The sequence below is a fragment of the Xyrauchen texanus genome, chromosome 18 (genome assembly GCF_025860055.1).
Source record: "Xyrauchen texanus isolate HMW12.3.18 chromosome 18, RBS_HiC_50CHRs, whole genome shotgun sequence".
NCBI lineage: Eukaryota > Metazoa > Chordata > Actinopteri > Cypriniformes > Catostomidae > Xyrauchen > Xyrauchen texanus.
The window spans coordinates 41,519,367-41,534,559 of NC_068293.1; positions in this window are offsets into that span (position 1 = coordinate 41,519,367).

Consider the following 15,193-nt stretch of genomic DNA (forward strand, 5'->3'; position numbering starts at 1 on the left):
TGAAGCGTCATAGTAACCAAACAAGCGCCGCTATTTCCGCCTGAAAACCAGGAAGTGACGTTCAGGGCTCTGAAAAAAAAAAATGGCGCAATAGTTTTTAGTAACACGTGGTGGCGCCACACTCCATTATTAGTCTTTATTTATTTATGTATTTATTAATTAACTTATTTGTTTTGCATAAAATATACATTTTACAGAACACAAATATAGAGGGGATACTTAAACAAGGAAAATAAATACAATTGATCAAAATTCCATTCAATAATAAGGGATGTACTTTATGCTTTCTCTTACTGGTGGATATTTTCAGAAGGGAAGATAATAGAATACATTGGGAATACATTTATTGGGTTTGAATTTAAAGTAACTTGCCTTATGAATATGGTATTTATCCTACCTATCATAAAGTAAAATGTACCATATTATCTAATTCCTTATTATCAATTTCGTAATTAATTTATAGAAAAAAAGTGGTGAAATGTAAGAAATAAAGCAAATCAACATAAGACCAAATATATTTAGATTAGGAACCTACAGTTGAAGTCAGAAGTTTACATGCACTTAGGTTGAAGTTATTTAAACTAATTTTGTAACCACTCCATAGATTTCATATTGGCAATTAGGACATTAACTTTGTGCATGACATGAGTAATGATTCCAGAAATGTTTACAGACAGACTGTTTCACTTTTAATTGACTATATCACAATTCCGGCGGGTCAGAAGTTTACATACACTAAGTTAACTGTGCCTTTAAGCAGCTTGAAAAATTCCAGAAAATTATGTCAAGCCTTTAGTCAATTAGCCAGTTAGCTTCTGATAGGAGGTGTATTAAATTGGAGGTGTACCTGTGGATGTATTTTAAGGCTTACCTTTAAACTCAGTGCCTCTTTGTTTGACATCATGGGAAAATCATAAGAAATCAGCCAAGAAACAAATTGTGGACCTCCACATGTCTGGTTCATCCTTGGGAGCAATTTCCAAATGCCTGAAGGTACCACATTCATCTGTACAAACAATAGTACACAAGTATATACACCATTGGATCACGCAGTCATCATACTGCTCAGGAAGAAGACACATTCTGTCTCCTATAGATGAATGTAGTTTGGTGCAAAAAGTGCAAAATAATCCCATAACAACAGCAAAGGACCTTGTGAAGATGCTGGAGGAAACAGGTAGACGAGTATCTAGATCCACAGTAAAACCAGTCTTATATGGACATAACCTGAAAGGCTGCTCAGCAAGGAAGAAGCCACTGCTCCAAAACTGCCATAAAAAAGCCAGACTACAGTTTGCAAGTGCACATGGGGACAAAGATGTTACATTTTGGAGAAATGTCCTCTGGTCTGATGAAACAAAAAGTGAACTGTTTGGTCATAATGACCATCGTCATGTTATAAGGGTGAGGCCTGTAAGCTGAATAATGTCATGCTGCCCATTCGGCACAATACGCTGCCGACCCACCGGCCCACTGGGTTCTCACGATGGCCAATCCCCCCTGATGGGCCAGTCCCCCCAAAGTGCGCCAGCCCACCGGGAAAATGCCCGGTATGGCAGATAACCAATCCAGCCCTGGTGAACATCCTTTCTTATATGCTGAGAACTTTCCTGACCCATGACTTTTCCTTCACCTGTACTTCTTGTCTTTATGACTCGGTGATTGTATTCATACATTGTTAGATTGGTGTAATTTTGTACATCTTATTGAACATTTATATTGAACCTTCTGATTTTAAATAAAAGACAGTCCCTTATCACACCCTCCACAGTATTAGCATGTTTCAGCACAATGTGTGAACTTATCAGACGACCCCTTACTGTATGAAATACAGTATCAGTATCAGATATCAGTTCAGTTAACGATCTGGAACAATTTCACTGTGACATCATCTTACCAGTATTGATTCGATAAGTGACGCATAATGTCCTATTTTAATACGGGACGATACTGTGTGTATTAAAGTGTAATCGTGAGTTTATCGGGAGAACTTGTGAATCGGGAGTACTGCTGGAGGAAGAGTGGAAAAACGGGAGAAACCCGGTAAAATCGGGATAGTTGGCAGGTATGGCTACAGATGGGCGGGGCCTAGTGACCCAAATGTTTTCTCTTATTGGTCAGGTATGATGGGACAAATAAGTAGGTCTTGTTTATCTCCTTTTGTTAAAATGTGGGTTGATTTTGTCATTAAAAGATGTATTTTTATTTTTTCCAAGTAATAGCCATGCTGTTGAACATGTTGTGATTTTCTTTTATTTATGTATGTATTTATTTACAGTGTAAATAAATAGCTTTTTATTTGGTCATTTTTATATGGTCATTCATGAACAGTATAGGTGTTCACACACACACACACACACACACACACACACACACACACACACACACACACACACACACACACACACACACACACACACACAGTTTGGAATAATGTACAGATTTCGCTGTTTTGGAAGGAAATTGGTACTTTAATTCACCGAAGTGGCATTCAACTGATCACAATGTATAGTCAGGACATTATTGATGTAAAAAAAACGCACCATCACTATTTGAAAAAAGTCATTTTTGATCAAATCTCGACAGGCCCCATTTCCAGCAGCCATCACTCCAACATCTTATCCTTGAGAAATCATGATAAATTGCTAATTTGGTATTAGAAATCACTAGCCATTTTATATATATATATATATATATAACCACATTAGCCAGCCAAACCTTGATCCCTTTGATATTTGCATCAAATGATTCTCTCACTGTGCCAAAGTTCACAAGAAGGGAGTTTCAGTGTTACTTGAGGCCTGATAATACCAAGTATATTAATTTATAAAATGCACAGAGGACTCTAAAATGTAAACATTTTTTGTACGGCTCTAAATGTATCCAGTTTTCTGAAATTGTTATAACTTAAAGAGCTTCACCTGTTGAAATATTTTCTGTACTGAGATAATGACTGACCACACTTTCCCCCTTTAGTCTTGTGTTTTCTTCCTTGGCCTTGGGCACCAAGTGAGCCATGACTGCTTTAAATATTAGGTTTGACTCTCTCCTGTCGTTAAAATTGGCCACACAGCATGTGAAATGCAATGTTCTCTCAAGCTCATCCTGGCGTTAATTAGAAAACCCAATTACAGAACACAAAATTTGAGCTTATTGATAATGAAATCAGAGCCGGGTCTGTCTCGGGTTGCTCGGGACAGTGCTGTGACCTGCAGGTCAGCATCTAGAGGCCTGAGTTCAGCCAGATCACAACCACTGTGTCCTGTCCTAAAGAGGACCTTTCCCAGCCTGGCCTGTCCGAAACCATTCCATATACACACTGACAGATAATCATTATCATCAAAGAAAGAGTAAATCAGGCTGCTATCAGCACATGTCAGTTTGCTAGTAGTGGGACTTGCAACATGGGCCGGATTCACGAAATATTCTTAACTACCATTTTCTTCTTAATTTCGATCTTAAAGCTGCACTACCTAAGATAATATATTGGTTAAAAATTAACATTATTGATTGAGTACATAAACAATCAGTGTTCAAAACATTGTCCTTACCTTACCCCAATTTACTCCAATAAGCTCAAACAAAGCTTTTTTTTTTTTTTAACTGTCGTGTCAGATTTGGTGCAAAATTGCTGGCTTATGTCGTTCATCCTTGTGTCATTACGTCATGTCCATAAACACAGCAAAGAAGTACCGGCCATCACTTCCCCAGGTAAACGACGTACATGCACTTGGCCGTCCACATGATCTAAAAGAAAACATTAGTGATCAGACCAGGCCACCTTCTTCTATTACTCGCCCATTGTAGGGGCATTCAGCAGTGGACAGAGGTCATCATGGGCACTCTGAATGGTCTGCGGCTACACAGCCCCATACGCAGCAAGCTGCAATGCACTGTGTGTTCTGACACCTTTCTATCATGGCCAGCATGAATTATTTCAGCAATTTGTGCTACAGTAGCTCTTCTGTGAAATCAGACCAGACATGCTAGCCTTCCCTCCCCACACGCATCAATGAGCCTTGCGTGCCCATGACCCTGTCGCCGGTTCACCGTTTGTCCTTTGATGGACCACCTTTAGTAGGTACTACCCACTGTATACCGGGAACACCCCACAAGACCTGCCGTTTTGGAGATTTTCTGACCCAGTCATCTAGCTATCACAATTTGGCCCTTGTCAAAGTCGCTCAGATCCTTATTCTTGCCCATTTTTCCTGCTTCCAACACATGAGATTCAAGAACTGACTGTTCACTTGCTGCCTAATATATCCCAAACCTTAACAGGTGCCATTGTAACAATATAATCAACGTTATTCACTTCACCTGTCAGTGGTTTTAATGTTGTGGCTGATCAGTGGATATGTGAGCAGCTCAATATTTTATAATTTAATGCAATTCTTTTCATCACAAATTATATTATCAGAATAACAATTTGACTAAAAGTGTGTAGAAGGTGTTTGTTTCCCACAACTCACCCGATTTTAGGGTTCTCCACCTCCGAAATCCCCATTTAACCCCTGGCCATTTCACAAGTTTCACCTCTTAAATTGATAAAAGTAGGCAATACAGACATTAATAGTAGATTATAATATATTTGTAACTGGTGGTGGTTGAAGAGAGTCCCCTGTTCTTTTTGCAAAAGCACTTTGAGTGTAGTGTCAGAAAAGCACTAAAAGGGTCAAATTCAATAATTCCAAATATGTTTAATGTTTAATCATATAATATAATTTCAACATGAAAATAGGACATTATGACCTGGTAATTTCCAGGTAATTTCATCCACCAAGAGCAGTTTTATTTTTGGGTGAACTATCCTTTTAAGGGCCAAATATATTGTTTATTATTATTCAACTTTCCAATGAAAGTAGGGAATCTCAATGTGTTTATCTGTGGGCATTTCTGAACTATTCAATGAAAGTAAGGAATCTGAAAGTAGTAGCCAAATCGTGTAAAGCGGTTGAAAAACGCCCATTCTGGTTTGAAAACGCCCACTGACTGGAAAATGCCCATTTTTGTTATGCAGAGACACAAGACTCTGAGGGTGAGTAAATTATGAGAGAATTTTCATTTTTGGGTGAGATGTTTGCAACGCTATTAGTTGAATGTGCGAACATCTGTGACAGCAATTGTAACTAGATATTATTATGAGTTTTAAAGTTTCGGCAGGAGCATAGACATAATAAATACATAGACGCCCTATTGGCCGCTTTGGAACGTTGCTGCGATACGTCAACGCGTCCGCCATTTTGCGGAGGGCAAGACTGCGCTGTAATCAAATGCAAGTAAACGGGTGAGTTGCGGTTTTTCTGGATAAAAACAAAAATAACGTTTACATTTATCAACCGATTTCAGTGGTTCGTACATGGTGTAACGAGTACTTGTCATAAAAGTCGGTTTTAAGAAAATATTTAGATTTTCAGGAAATGTACTTTAGGCCTATAATATAAAATATAAGATAAAACTATACTATAAATCATGTCAACTCATGTCTCAACTTTCACAGCTCGCAAGCAAGTTATTTTAGACTGACTAACTCCGGTGGCCAACTAACGTTACTGTTACTAATTATATAACGACCAAATACAACCAAAAACAAATGTTCAGTCTTACTTGTGAAAAGTAATTCCCCGAGACCTGTTTTCAATAGTGCGGCGATTTGTACAGCCCCAAGCAGCACATGAGGCAGGCATTTTTCCTCAACTCCCGTTATGAGAGAAATGGGAATGTTGCCCTCCGCAATATGGCGGCCTGTTGACGTACGCTTCAGCGGCCAATAGGGCGTCTATGTATTTATTATGTCTATGGGCAGGAGCTCTCAAAAGTTCGCAAGCCGCCATCTTGGAAGCGCCCCCATTTTCATGTATCTGGCACCAGATGCGTCTGTTGACGTGACGCGGATTGAAAGCATTTCAATCATTTACATTTATGCATTTGGCAGACGCTTTTATCCAAAGTGACTTACAGTGCACTTATTACAGGAACAATCCCCCTGGAGTAACCTCGAGTTAAGTGCCTTGCTCAAGCACACAAAGGTGGTGGATGTGGGGATCAAACCAGCGACCTTCTGATTAACAGTTATGTGCTTTAGCCCACTACACCACCACCACTCCATTCATTTTAATAGAAGTGGCCCATCTCTGCAAAATAATCTATGCTACTGTAAAGTTTCGGCAAAATGGAGCCACATGTTGTACATGTTTTTTTTTATTTTTTATTATTATTATTTGTTTTTTTTTAAAACATTTAAAACGCTACGCATCTCATTATTCGCTAAAATGTCCTCCGATGCAAGTGAAAACACTGAAAACTTGACAATAAAAATAGAGATCTGTTATGAATAGATTTCAGCAGTACTGCTAATTGCCAAAAATGCTTAATGATTCACAGGCAGAGAGCTTTTCTGATTGGCTGAAAAAACACGGGCCTCTAACCTTGCTATAGAGTCAAGGGCTGTCACAGAGACATGACACCTAGGCCTACTTCACTAATATCTGTCTGTTATAGGCACATTTTCTGCATGCATTCCATAAAGACAATGATCATCTTCAAGTGTTCTAGATAAAGGACGATATTGTGAAACATTGAGAGGTTTTGTTGGTGAAGGGAGATTGCAAAAGCGCTTTGTGACTTTCTGTCAAAAGCACTTTAACACTCTTAAAGCCTATATATGCAATTACTTGGGCAGCCCAGAGCCTGATCAATATCACAGAAAGTGCTCTTTGAAATTTGCAAAAACTCGTTAAAGAACATTCTCAAATCTTATAGCAAGTGAGGTGGTTAGAGGCACCTCTCTGTGGGAATTCTGGTTCCATTTGTTGGATGTAGCTTCCTTCTTTCTGGTTTTCCTGTACAGTAGTTCCCCACGAAACTGATTGTAAACCCACTGTAGAGTGTCCGCTACTGTATGTGCACCACAAGCCATCACATCATTATCACTATATCAATACCAAGACATTAGACCACTGGAGTGGTATGGATTGCTTTTATGCTGCCTTTATGTGTGTTTTTGGAGCTTTAAAGTGCTGGTCACTTTAAACTTCTAAAGGTTGACTTCTAAAATTCGTTTTGTTCTGCAGAAGAAAGCAAATGATACACATCTGGGATGGCATGAGGGTGAGTAAACGATGAGAGAATTTTATTTTTTAGGTGAGCTATCCCTTTAAGCCCTAATCTTTGATTGTGCCTGTGTAACTTCGCAACTGTGGATTTTTGATGACGTATCCATAAAAGGTTACATGTTTCAACTACATTTACTTTTCCTCAATGAAACAGCAGTGTTTGCATTACCAGTGTGACAAATTAATTGGTAGTAATATGATCTGTTATTTAACATCTCTTTCTTGACTCATTATTGATGTTCACACATTTGTACCCAAATTTGGAAGTAAACATTCAAAAATAACTATTTTTATTTCAAAGCCGATAACTTTAATGTGATAAGGTAATTAACAACAATGTTGCATGCTGTTTGAAACATTTAGGCAATCATTGCATAACGTGTTCTCTTTCACGTACAGTTTTTTTAAATAGTAGGAAGTACACAGTATATACTGTGCAGTATTAAGTAGCCTAAGTAGTAAGCTAGTTCTCCATTCTAATCATATTCCTAATCACCGTGCAAGGAGCAAGGGCTAAAGCACTAAACTGTTAAGCAGAAGGTTGCTGGTTCAATCCCCACAGCCACCACCATTGTGTCCTTGAGCAAGGCACTTAACTCCAGGGTACTCCGGGGGGATTGTCCCTGTAATAAGGGCACCGTCCTTGCCAAATGCATAAATGTAAATGTAAAAAATACAGTAAAAATGTAAACAACTTTACAGAACAACCTGCACATTTTTTTGTTTAAAATGGATGTAATTTACATGACCATGCTGGCACTGTAGAAAAAAAAATATTCTGTTAAATTTACAGTAAAAAAATGTCATAAACTTGATATTAGCCTTCTGAAACTGTAAAAATCTGCTTTGTACTTTATAAGGTATTTGTTAATCACCGTAGTAATTGCAGAAGATCACATGACGACAGGAAGTTCATCAATAGTGGCTCTTCCAGGAGCAGCGATCAATAAACATGTAGAGACCGTGCTCAGTGTCACTCACACAAACTCTAAACACCATCAGGGTAACACATGTCAGATTTCAATAATACTGTAAATATTAAATAAACTACATCAAATATAAAACAGAACACCCCAATGTATGAAACTGATATTAAAAATAAGATGAAATAACTATTCCCATAAAATACAATGAAATGTAATGGGTCACGGAGGGAATTCTGGGAACGCCAATTTAACAATTATTTACTGTAAAAAGTACATGTACTCTCTTGATAAACATAATGTACATTTTTACCATTAATTATACAGGAAAATCATATTTTTACATCTATAAAATGTAATTTTACTGTCTAAAATTTTAAAATATATCAAAACATTTTACTGTATATTTTAGAGTTAATATTCGTTAATCGATTAAAATTTTATAATAGCATTTTTACAGTATTTTACTGTTAAAACTACAGAAAATGTTTACAGTGTGGCTATAAATGATTACGTATAAGCAAGACAAGAGCAATCCCAAAAAAAGATGACCATTTGGAATTCAGTACGCAAATATTATGATGCCTTCATTTCTGTCAGTTTTATCAAGTCAATTTTTGTCAAAAGTTTACAAAAAAGCAAACAAAACAAAAATAAATAGTAAACCTAAGGCAGTGATTATCTTCAAAACAAGGTTTGAAAAGAGTCTGTATGCAGTTCACCCTGATTAATTGCAGAATTGGAACATGTTTAGAACAAACCCTAAACCACAACGTTTGAGGACTATCTGGAATAGCATGCCTTGCAAACACTGTAATAACTATGTAAACAGCGGAAGAGGAAAAGGACAGGTTCTAAATGAGAATTCTCAGCAACCAGTGGCCACCTGATCGGCTGTGATGTCACGTTACTAAGCAACACCACAGAAACTGCAGCATCATTTTTCATTTGAATAAGTGTTTCGGACCAGAGCTTCCTGGCTATTACAGCACCCATTAGCTTCTGCAAATAAACTAACTAGGACTACTACACCATCAGCCTACACGGATGGCACGTCTCTTGTAAGGCAGAGAGCTTATCTGATTGGCTGAGAAAACGCGGGCCTCTAACCTTGCTCATGTTGCTATATTAACAGAGTCAAGGGCTGTCACAGAGACAGATGTGACATTTCATGACACCTACTTCACTAATATCTGTCTGGTTATAGGCACATTTTCTGCATGCATTCCATAAAGACAATGATCATCTTCAAGTGTTCTAGATAAAGGACGATATTGTGAAACATTGAGAGGTTTTGTTGGTGAAGGGAGATTGCAAAAGCGCTTTGTGATTTTCTGTCAAAAGCACTTTAACACTCTTAAAGCCTATATATGCAATTACTTGGGCAGCCCAGAGCCTGATCAATGTCATAGAAAGTGCTCTTTGAAATTTCAACAACTCGTTAAAGAACATTCTCAAATCTTATAGCAAGTGAGGTGGTGAGAGGCACCTCTCTGTGGGAATTCTGGTTCCATTTGTTGGATGTAGCTTCCTCCTTTGTGGTTTTCCTGTACACTAGTTCCCCACAAAACTGATTGTAAACGCACTGTAGAGTGTCCGCTACTGTATGTGCAGCACAAGCCATCACATCATTATCACTATATCAATACCAAGACATTATATACATTTAATTAAAATTCATTAAAAAGTCAATCCCAGCATTTAAATTAATCATTGAATATTTGCAATAAAACATTTATGATTTGGGCTTGATATGCACCAGTCATTAAAGGGAAAGTTCACCCATAAGTGAAAATTCTTTCATCATTTACTCACCCTCATACCATCCCAGATGTGTTTGACTTTCTTTCCTCTACTGACCACAAACAAAGGTATTTAGAAGCATCTCTGATCTATGAGAAAAGGCCAATGAGAAATTGGCAGACAGAATTTGCATGTCCCGTCCCGGATATATGGGTATAAAGGGAGGGAAATGACAGCCTGACCGGCTGTGTCAGACTGCACGTACCCTTCCCCAACACCCCATAAAGTCATCAAAGCCTTCTTGTTCTTTACCCCGACAGGGGTGAAAAAGGCGACGTGCCAAGCATGGGAGCAGGCAGTGCCAGCTGTGCCTTTTCTCTCTCTATGTTTCTCGCATAGAGTTAAAGCAGCTGGGGCCATCTTAATGCTATCATACGCATTGGGGAAGGCGATCTTTCCCAGTTCCTATTCTTTCAGGGGGAAAAGACCCTGCAGAGACCACACCTGACCAGATCGGGGGAGGTAAAGTGTGGTGAATGCCTCACATGGGTTTTTAGGTCACATGTGGAAAGTGACGCGGTGGTAGATCCTGCCTCATTGGGAGGGAGGAGTTGCTACAGGAACTGCCCTAGGGAGATGCGGGTCCGCTCACAAGGGTCTGTACCGCGGAAAATACACACAGGGGGATATGTCCACGTAGGAGCCCATCCTGTGGAGTACCTATTCCAGTACAGGGTAGACTGAGTACCCGCATTGGATTTGGTCGGTGAATTCCTCTGCTGAATTCGCGGACCAAAGGGCTCGGGAGGAGTCATCCAGGGAGCCGAGTTAGTGGGATTGCCTGGGATAAGAGCACACGGTTTTACCTCAGCGGAGGGAAAGGGCGCAAGGTTCAAGCGGTCCACCCGGTCAGTTTGTCAGCGTGTTCCGAGTTCTACCGGCTCTGACCTGAGAAAACACGGGACGAAACTGACTCAACCCTGAGATTGTAAAATGTCGCAAAGATATTAGGTGTTGCCCAACCCGCTGCTCTGCATATGTCTGCTAGGGAGGTTCACCTACCCAGTGCCCATGAAGACGCAACACTTCTTGTTGAGTGTACTTGGACCCACAAGGGGGGGGCGGGGCATGGCCTGGGTGTGATAGGCCAATGTAATGTGTCCACTACCCAGTGGGAAAGCCTCTGTTTGGAGATAGCGTTCCCTTTCTGCTGTCCACCAAAGCAGACAAAGAGCTGCTCAGAACGTCTAAAGCGCTGCGTGCGGTCCAAGTAGATATGCAAAGCACGTACCAGACACAGCAACGAAGGGGCTGGGCTTGCCTCCTCCCGGGACAGCGCTTTCAGGTTCACTACCTGGTCCCTGAAGGGAGTGGTAGGAACCTTGTTCGCGTAGCCCGGTCGCGGTTTTAGGATCACATGAGTGTCTGCCGGACCGAACTCCAGGCAGGTGTTGCTGACAGAGAACGCTTGCAGGTCCCCGACCCTTTTGATGGAGGCGAGCGCGATCAGGAGGGCCGTCTTCAGTCCTGAGTCCGACTGATTCTAGCGCCTCGAAGGGGGCTCTCTGAAGGCCCGTGAGGACCACTGAGAGATCCCAGGAGGGGAACAGGCTTGGCCGGGAGGGATTTAACCTCCGGGCGCCTCTTAGGAACCTGGTAATGAAGTCGTGCTTACCCAAAGACTTGCCGTCTACTGTGTCATGGTGGGCTGCGATAGCAGCTACAAACACCTTCAAGGTGGAGGGGGACAGCCTCCCCTCCAACCTCTCCTACAGGAATGAAAGCACTGACCTAACTGCACACCTCTGTGGGTCTTCAGCCCGGAAAGAACTGCAATTTGTGAACAAGCGCCACTTCAGGGCATGAAGTTGCCTGGTAGATGGAGCTCTGGCTTGGTTGATCATGTCTACGACAGCAGGTGGTAGATTGGCTAGATCTGGAGGTTTCAGAGGTCTGGGTGCGGATGCCAGAGCATGCCCCATCCCTGAGAAAGAAGGTCCTTCCTCAGGGGAATTTGCCAGGGAGGGGCTGTCGTGAGGAGTACGAGATCCGAGAACCAAGTCCGAGTGGGCCACTAGAGTGACTTGTTCCCCATCCTCCCTGACCTTGCACAGCACCTGTGCAAGCAGGCTCACTGGGGGAAATGCGTACTTGCGCAGCCCCGCGGGCCAACTGTGTGCCAGCGCGTCTGCCCCGAGGGGAGCCTCTGTTCAGGCGTACCAGAGCGGGCAGTGGGAGGTCTCTCGGGAGGTGAACAGGTCTACCTTGGCCTTGCCGAACCCTTCCCAAATCAACTGGACCGACTAGGGGTGAAGCCTCCACTCTCCACTGGGCAAGTGTTGTCATGATAGCGTGTCCGCTACCACGTTGAGGTTGACCGGGATGTGAGTGGCACGCAGCGACTTGAGTTGCTGCTGGCTCCAAAGGAGGAGACGATGGGCGAGTTGTGACGTGACGGTTGATATGCGCCGTAGATCCAACAGCAATCGCTATTCAGAGATGGGAGGAACAGTGTGTGACTCGCAGCTTGCTGCATACACAACCAGTCGGCTCCGAAGAAAATTTCAGGCGCATTTCCCTCCCTTTATACCCGTATGTCCGGGGTTGGGACATGCAAATTCTGTCTGCCAATTTCTCATTAGCCTTTTCTCATAGATCAGAGATGCGAAAGGCTCTCAAGAGAGAGACCCCTAGTGTCGCTTCTTTGACACAACGTCAAAGTGAGGAATCATAGTTTTTACATCTATAAAATTAAATTTTTGCAACATTTTATTGTAAAAACAATTGTATTGTATTTTAAAATATATGACCTTTTTTTACTGCAAGTCAATAGAAGATACTTAAATTGTATTTTAATTTTCGTCAAAAGTTTACAAAAAAGCAAACAAAACAAAAATAAATAGTAAACCTAAGGCAGAGAGTATCTTCAAAACAAGGGTTAAAAAGAGTCTGTATGCAGTTCACCCTGATTAATTGCAGAATTGGAACATGTTTAGAACAAACCCTAAACCACAACGTTTGAGGAATATCTGGAATAGCATGCCTTTTAAACACTGTAATAACTATGTAAACAGCGGAAGAGGAAAAGGACAGGTTCTAAATGAGAATTCTCAGCAACCAGTGGCCACCTGATCGGCTGTGATGTCACGTTACTAAGCAACAGCACAGAAACTACAGCATCATTTTTCATTTGAATAAGTGTTTCGGACCAGAGCTTCCTGGCTATTACAGCACCCATTAGCTTCTGCAAATGAACTAACTAGGGCTACTACACCATCTGTTCTGTGCCAGTATTGGCCACTTCATAGGCACACGGATGGCACGTCTCTTGTAAGGAAACACCTAGCTTAATTGTGTTTTTCTTAAATGATCAAATTATAGTCATACTGATGGGGATCAAATGTAGGACAGCCTGTGAATCTAATCGAATCATTCAACATGATCTAAAATGACTCTAAGTGGAAAACAAACTCCCCATAAACTCCCCAAATGACACAATAACAGGGTGTGGTGAGTTGCGAAATGATAACGTTTAGAAGGTTTTATTGAATAATCAGGAAATGGAAGGATTTTGTTTTCTTGTATGCCAGTCTTGTGATTGTGTCATCCTAATATAAAAGCTCAGATTATTAATTAATCAAATATAAATAGATTCTGCCCATAGTCTCTGAGTCACTTAAAGACACTTAAAGAAGATTGTCTTGATGATCTAATGCGCGCGGCCAAATGTACATGTTCTCTTCAATATTTGATTGTATTAATGAATCCTGGATGAGTGAATGAAGAAATGATTTTTGATTATTGTGTTGGCATGGTCTTATGAAGGTGAACAGTCTTATTTTGGTAATTATACCTGGCATAATGGACAATATAAGAAATAAAACTATACATACACAATATATGGAAAATTGCAGAAACTAACATGGACCAGTAAAACTTGAAAGAATGGCTTCATTATCTTTGCTATTAGGCCTACTTATAAACAGAAGCATTAGACAGTTGTGGTCAGACACATGTGCACTCACACACAAAACCTCTAAGGACAAGGTAATGAAGCATTTACACTTGATTGCTCATTAGCTGAGAAACTGTGGCCTTTTTACGGAAGAGGCTCATGCCTTCAGCTGATTGCAGTTGAGTTGAAATGATCGTGGCTAAAGTTATGGGTGGTTCTAATGTGCTCCTCATTAGAGTTAGCGATCACACAAGACCAAAGTGGTTTCCATAAAACATCTCTTTCCCTGAGAAATGTTGATGTGTGTTTACGAATTCCTGCATTGCTTCAACATCATCCTGTTATGTGGAACAAAGGTCCCATTATTTAATAATGTATGATAAGCATCACTTATTTAAAATTGGTCTAGATAATATTCGGTTAAATTTTATTTAGCATTCATGAAATTCTGCAAAACTGAATTACAGTTATATATAAACAGAATATAATTATATAAAGTATAAGCCAAATTAAAGAAAAAATTGCCAGTCCATTACCTCACCGGTAGCATGCACAGTAGTAAACATTCTCAGAATTGATCATGTGCGACCACGCGTCCACATGTGTGGACGTTATATTTTGGCTTCGCTATAAGAAATTCATAAATTAAATTAATTTAAACTGAATGAATACTGTTCACAAAACTCTACACTGTCATGTAAGGATTAAACTTCTGGCGCACAGAGTCATGTGACACAACAGCATGACATCGATTTCCACGAAACGCTTCTACAGGCGCAGCACCAACAGAAGTGCGTCTGGTAAAAAACCTCAAAAGTTTATAATTTTTTTTTGTTATTTTGAACAGGGGCAGACTGGAAAGAGAAATCGGCTCTGGATTTTACACCGGCCCAAATGTTGTTGAGCAATTGGGAGGGGGTTTGACATATCGCGGGGGCCCGCCCCCTTTGGCATATCGCAGCGGACCGTGTCAGCTTATCTTCACCCTATGGCCAGTCCGCCCCTGATTGTGAATAAACACACCTGTGGGTCATTTTGCTTCATTTTTATATACAATTTGCTATATTACATTTTGTTATCATTATACAATACGGATCTTTTCATTAACATTAATAAATGCATTCCTATCTATTTACTCTTTATTTTCATATTGAGATTTGGAAGTCTCTTTGAAACTAAATGAGAATCTATGCTTTCAGAACCTTATATGTCGTTAGGATGAAAATAAGGTGCATTTTGAACTGTTCTGAGACCAGTGCAAACAGACAGCACACTGGAGGTTAAGTCATTCACTAAATAGGGCATTCACTCCTAAAATCCAACCTAAAGTTCAGTTTTAAGCTGCAGAAGATGTTTGGACCACTCAACATGTTTGGCAGACATGGGACAATGATAATCCGTACATAATTTCATAATGTATAATGCATAAATTAATTTTAACATTGGCATTTATTGGA